Source organism: Oryx dammah, unplaced genomic scaffold (genome assembly GCF_014754425.2).
Source record: "Oryx dammah isolate SB20612 unplaced genomic scaffold, SCBI_Odam_1.1 HiC_scaffold_6, whole genome shotgun sequence".
In the NCBI taxonomy this organism is placed as follows: Eukaryota; Metazoa; Chordata; class Mammalia; order Artiodactyla; family Bovidae; genus Oryx; species Oryx dammah.
This window is the reverse complement of record NW_024070190.1, coordinates 18,143,645-18,149,067: the sequence shown is the minus strand read 5'-3', so window position 1 is coordinate 18,149,067 and position 5,423 is coordinate 18,143,645. Positions and strand designations below refer to the sequence as shown.

General features: G+C 51.3%; 1 long non-coding RNA gene across 1 annotated transcript in view; it reads right to left on the bottom strand.

The window, feature by feature from the left end:
• Positions 1–32: 32 nt before the first annotated feature.
• LOC120865149 overlaps positions 33–5,423 on the bottom strand; it is an 8,668-nt gene continuing 3,277 nt past the window's right edge. The window contains exons 2-3 of the long non-coding RNA XR_005721321.1: positions 4,638–4,715; positions 33–605 (exon numbers count right to left, since the gene is read on the bottom strand). This is a non-coding gene — a long non-coding RNA (uncharacterized LOC120865149). The remainder of the gene's footprint in view (positions 606–4,637; positions 4,716–5,423) is intronic.

The following is a 5,423-nucleotide window of genomic DNA, read 5'->3' as shown; positions in this document are numbered from 1 at the left end:
GTAACAGCAAACGAGTAATGGACACCAGACTATTTCCATATATCAGCTATTTGGGGCTTTCTTGAAAGAGCATATTTCGTCTAACACCCCATGCATCTCAACCCTTGGTGATAGATGGAGATCTGTCTTGTGGGAATGGGGTTCATCATGTCTACATCCACAGGATACCAGGGTGCCTTGTCCTGGTAGATGAGTTCAGTTGCATCTCATACAGAGGAGCAGTGCTCCCCAGGAAAGAAACTCTCCTGCTGATCAGAAACTAATTCCAGCTCCTTTTGACTGTAATCCAACACACAATATATATATTTTATTATATATATATATGTCTAATTTGGTACAAAAGGGGCTCTTAATTTTCAGTTTTAAGTTCTTTAGATGTTGAGCTATGGGGGCAGGAGAGACATAGTACTTCTGTAGACCTCTGGGGGAGGGATCAGCGGTAACATCCTGGACGGTGGCTGAGAGCATATCGGTGGGGGATGTTGACAACGTGAGCAGCAGATATTGAGGGGGAGGCACTCTTGACTGGGTTGAAGGCAGGTCTCTGAGCCATAGAGCACTGGCATGCAGTGAGGATTCACTAAGGCAGAGTCGATGCACCTCCCCTGCATGAAGAGTAGAAACAGAATATCAGTGAGAAGCCACTGGACTTGGGAGCAGAAGGCTGTGGTCTCCTCGGCTCAAGGAGATCTAGCTCAGTGCCCCTCAGGATTCCCAGGGCAAGCCTCCGTTGGTGCCGTGCCTCTTTCTGGGTGTTGGCCTTCAGTCTGTGCTCCGATTTCTAGACTCTGGTCAGACGTTGGAATCTACTCTCCCTTTTCCCATGGAACCCTGGTTTCCCTGCCTTTGGATCCCCTTTGCTCTGGTATTGAACTTGTCTGCTCCCCTGTGCACTGGGAGCCTGTGGAAGGACAAGTGCTGACTGCCACCGCAGCCCCAGCAGTGACCAGGCTCTCTCGGTGACTGTGCGCTCACCACCAGCTTCAGTCTGAGCTCTGGGCCCACAGGGCAAGGGCAGACGGGGGTGCCCTCAGATGGGTGACGTGCTCTTAAGGCAGCAGCACATACAGATCTTTCAGTTTGGGTGGAGACTGCCACAGGCCCTTTGGGAGAGCATAAGCTGCAGTATCAGTCGCTTCTAGCTTTGCCATCACCTCTCACTAGTCCCCTGCTGAGGGTCCTGGATGTGCCAGGAAGGGTAGCCTCAGCACACTGACCAGCTGACACCAACTCTAGGCTGCTTAGGATGAAGGCAATCAGATTAAAATCTTTCTTGGAACAACTTAGGTTATCATTTCTAAGTTATCACACAACCTAGAGATAATTGGCTATTATCTCTCTTTGGAGTATCCTTCCTTACCGTGTTTTCCTAGCGAGCTCCTAATCACCTTTTAAGAATTACCCTAAGCCCTACCTTTTCCATGAATCCCCATAACTATCCCCTTAACTTCATTTCCAACAAATATTTCCAACTATTCCCACTCAGTCTATCTTATAAACCTTGCATGTTTCTTTTCTAGCAAGATGTTTGATCTCTGGGATTCCTTCATCACTTGTCTGTCCCTGGAGTGTCGTGACAACAGGGGAGTGGGCGAGGTTGGACTCCTGACGTCTGACCTGGGTGGCCTACAGGCCGACGAGAGGCCTGTCACAGTGACCACTAGACCACGTGGTCCAGTTCAGCAAAAGACTGGCCCACGATGTGAACCAGTTTCCTGCGGAATAAATCCCCCCTCATTAATTGTCTTCTTGTTTGCACTTATTTTAAGGCACAGGTTTGAGATCATTATGTCTTTAGCACAAACTGGGCCTTCGCAGGAAGCCTTCTGAAGTATACTGGAAGGCTGGGGTCCATAAGTCCATCCTTACTTTGTTCATCCTCCTTGTTACTCATCACCCTCAAAGCAGTAATTGATTAAGCATGTGGGGGAGGTACAATAAGAGCCAGGGAAGGGTGGGTCCTTATCGTCCTCAACTTCTTTCCAAGCGGCAGTAGGGTCTGTGAGGATACTGAGAGGAGACCACCTGTGCTAGCTATTGTGTGAGGAAGAGGAGGTGACAGCTTGGACTTCAAGGGTCCAGGGGACTTGCTAACTGCTGGCCACTCCACCTCCCCCAGTGGTTTCCACTGAGCACAATGCCAGGGCTCTATCTCCCGGTTACCACCTCCTTCCAGACATGGTCCAACTCAGACCATGATTTTTCCATTTCCTTTGCTTTTAAGATTCTCTTCCTTCATTCCCACGAGCCCCACATTCTTTTTCACGCTAGGTGCTTTCACACACCATATCTTTTTTTTATTTCTTAGGAAAAAGCCTTACAGGAATATAGGCTGAGATACCACAAATCAGAATATAATGCCTGGTGATGGAAGACTTTTCTGGAGTGGGAGCTAAGTTGGTTCCCTTTCCCACTGTGAGGAGGGAGGGTACGACAAGGTGGGAACCCAGAGGGCAAGTTCTCCAGAATGGGAGGCAGAGAGTGGGTCCCTTTCTCCATTATCCTCCCAGCCAAGCACTGAGAGGACACGGGCATCAGTGAGCGTGGGAGATTCTAGACATGCTGCTGTTCTCCTGGAGTTTGTGTGAGCTAGAATGGGGAGCCAGAGTCACCCCTGTCTATAAGGATACCACAGTGGTAACTACCACCAGATGTAACGTTTGCTAGGTAGCCATGGATCAGATTTGTCAATAGAACTCCAGGACTTCTGGACTTTGGATTGTTCAGACTCACCTGAATCCTCCCTTGCCCTCACCAAAAACAGACCTAACATTCTTCCTAAGTGCATCATTGCTGGTTTGGCGGTGTTTTATTATTTGACCCCTGTTTTGAGATATAAATGGTAGGTCTTGGAGCATTTAAGAAACTAAGTTTGCAGATGTAGTAGCAGGCTGAAGTCAGTAACTCCAGAAAAGGCCGCAGGGACCCTTCTTCATCCCTGCACAGTGCCCTGCAGAGCAGACATCTGCGCCTTATCTCATGAGATCCCCAATGCCTATGCACGCCAGAGAAACAGACAAAAGCATCTACAAAGAAACATAATGCCTGGGAGTGTCCATTCATTCATTTGCCACCAGAGGACTCGGTGCGTGTGTGGACCACATGCAGTCTGGACGTGGTGCTCCTGTGACGCTCTGATCTGCTGGTGCTCATTTGTCCCACACTCCACAGGGTGACACTGATAACCTGGGAACATCTTGACCATGGGACTGATGAGGACAGCACCCAGTTTCCAGCCTTTCGATTCTCCAAGCCTAACAGCCCCAGGGCAGAAGCACTGGATGTTTCCTCTGTTGGGAAGGACGTTGGATTTTCACTTCACCAACTCCTTTTCATCAATTATTTCTTAGCTTAAATGTCACCCTGTCACAGACTGTGATCTGGCCAAGCAGGCGCTCACTGATACGTTCATGACTTTCAAGTCTCCAGAGAGCTATCGAGAGATATGTGGAGAACGGGGCTTCTGTGAAAGCAAGGCTGGGCCTGAGGGCTCTATTCTGATCCACAGCCAGGAGCCCGGCTGCACTGACGTCTCCATCCCCAGCAGCATCTCTGGCGGGTGGGAGCATGCATCAGCTGTGTCGCCAACAGTGTCCAGAGGCTTCCAGCCTGTCCAGAGCTTCTAACACCCACCTGACCAGCCACCTGAGCCAGTGTTTGCCTGATTCAGTGAATACAGTCAATGCAGCCTAACTGCAGACCCTGGAACCAGAACAGCCTCCAGGCCCCTGGCCCGGTCTGTACAAAAGGTCTGTGCATGAGAACACCCCAAAGTACGATGCCCAGGTGCTTCCCAGGTGAACCAGGAGCAGTACCTCTTTGAATCTGGAGGCCTGAGGAGGGCAGATCTCTGGTGGCGTGGGAGTAACCATCATGAGACCATGAATGCTGAACTGAAAGGGGGCAGAGCAGTGAGAATGGCCAAGCTCAGATTTCAAGTTCAGCTTTGTTCCTCCCAGCCTCTGTGACCTGGGTCAAGTCACTCAACCTCTCTGTGGGTCAGTTCCCCCTTGGTAAAGCTGGGATAATGGTACTGGCACAGTTACTGGGAGAATTAAAGCACTGAAAACATTATTGGTCTAGCAACGGACCCACGGAAAGGATGCACTATTATTATTCATCATTATTAGTAAATTCCGAGGATGACAACTGGAACAATTTGGCTTCTCCCAGTTGTCACAGACACTGACTCAAGGAAGGCATCTTTATGGCCTGGTAAATGCAGTCAGTGTTGGCCAGACAACATTGGGGAGGGGGTGTCACCATATCCTCCACCACTCCTGGTACCTGAGCAGGGTAGGGTGCAGCCAGCAGTCCCACAGCGGTGGGTAGGTAGTAGGGAGGGACGATGTATGGGAGGCCAATAGGTCTCTCAGCCCTTTTTACTCAGGACTGGAAGTTCTGGGCATGGCTCTGGAGAAAAAATGTCCTGACATCCTTGAGATGACCACGCAGGGAAATGCATGGGCACCATGTTGAGAATTATCTGGGGGCTCACGATGTCCAGGTCTCCATGTTTTGGGCTTTCCTCTTAGCAGATGCCCCCGCAAGGCTCTCTGAACCACAGTCACAGGCAGTAACTGTCGAGACCAAAGACAAGACCCCAGCCCATGGGGGGCACACTGTACCCAGCTTACCATGTCCCTGGGTGGATACCACATCCATGGCACCAGGCTGCGGCGCTGAAGAAAGTTATAAAAAACATCCAGTTTTCCCTGCAAAGCAGAAGTGGTTGTGAGGAAGCTACAGGCACAGACGCTGCCTCCAGATGAGCAGCATCGCCTCCGTCTCCCACGAGTCCCCAGGGCTGTGCCCCCGCGCCCTGGCTGAGGCGGCGCTGCAGGCTTCCCCTGGGGCAGGGGGCTGGGAAACCTTTTGTGTTTGTTGGGAGATGGACTCTGTGGGTAACAGACTGTGTTGGATTCTGGAACAAATCAGTGCTTTAGGTGTAGGAGGAGATGTTGGGGCTGCTTTTGAAAAATAAAAGAAAACAAACGTCAAAGGTTGGAGGAGGTATGCAGTCGCCAAGGAGAGGTCCTCAAGGAGAAACATGGTGGGCGTGGGGACCGGGCAGGAGGTGAAGGAGGAGGAAGAGGGCCTGCATGTGGGGGCAGAAAGGGAGAAGGCAGGGGAGAGACCCGCTCCCCGCTCAGGGGGAAGGGTCCCGACACTGGGGAGAAAGAGAAAGATGAGGGAAGCAAAGGACAGGCCAGAAAGTGGGCCTGGTGGGGTAGGATGCGGGGCCGGGCCTCTGAGTGGGAACAAGTCCCTGGCAGGTGGCTTCCTCCCTCTTGGAAGATGAACTCTGGCTTTCCTGGGCCCCCACAGTGACTGTCAGGGAAGATGTGGGGCTGGCCTTTCAGCTGCCATTTGAAGCTCCCAGGAGGAAGCAATGGACCCCACAGGGACAGAGGCAGGACCAG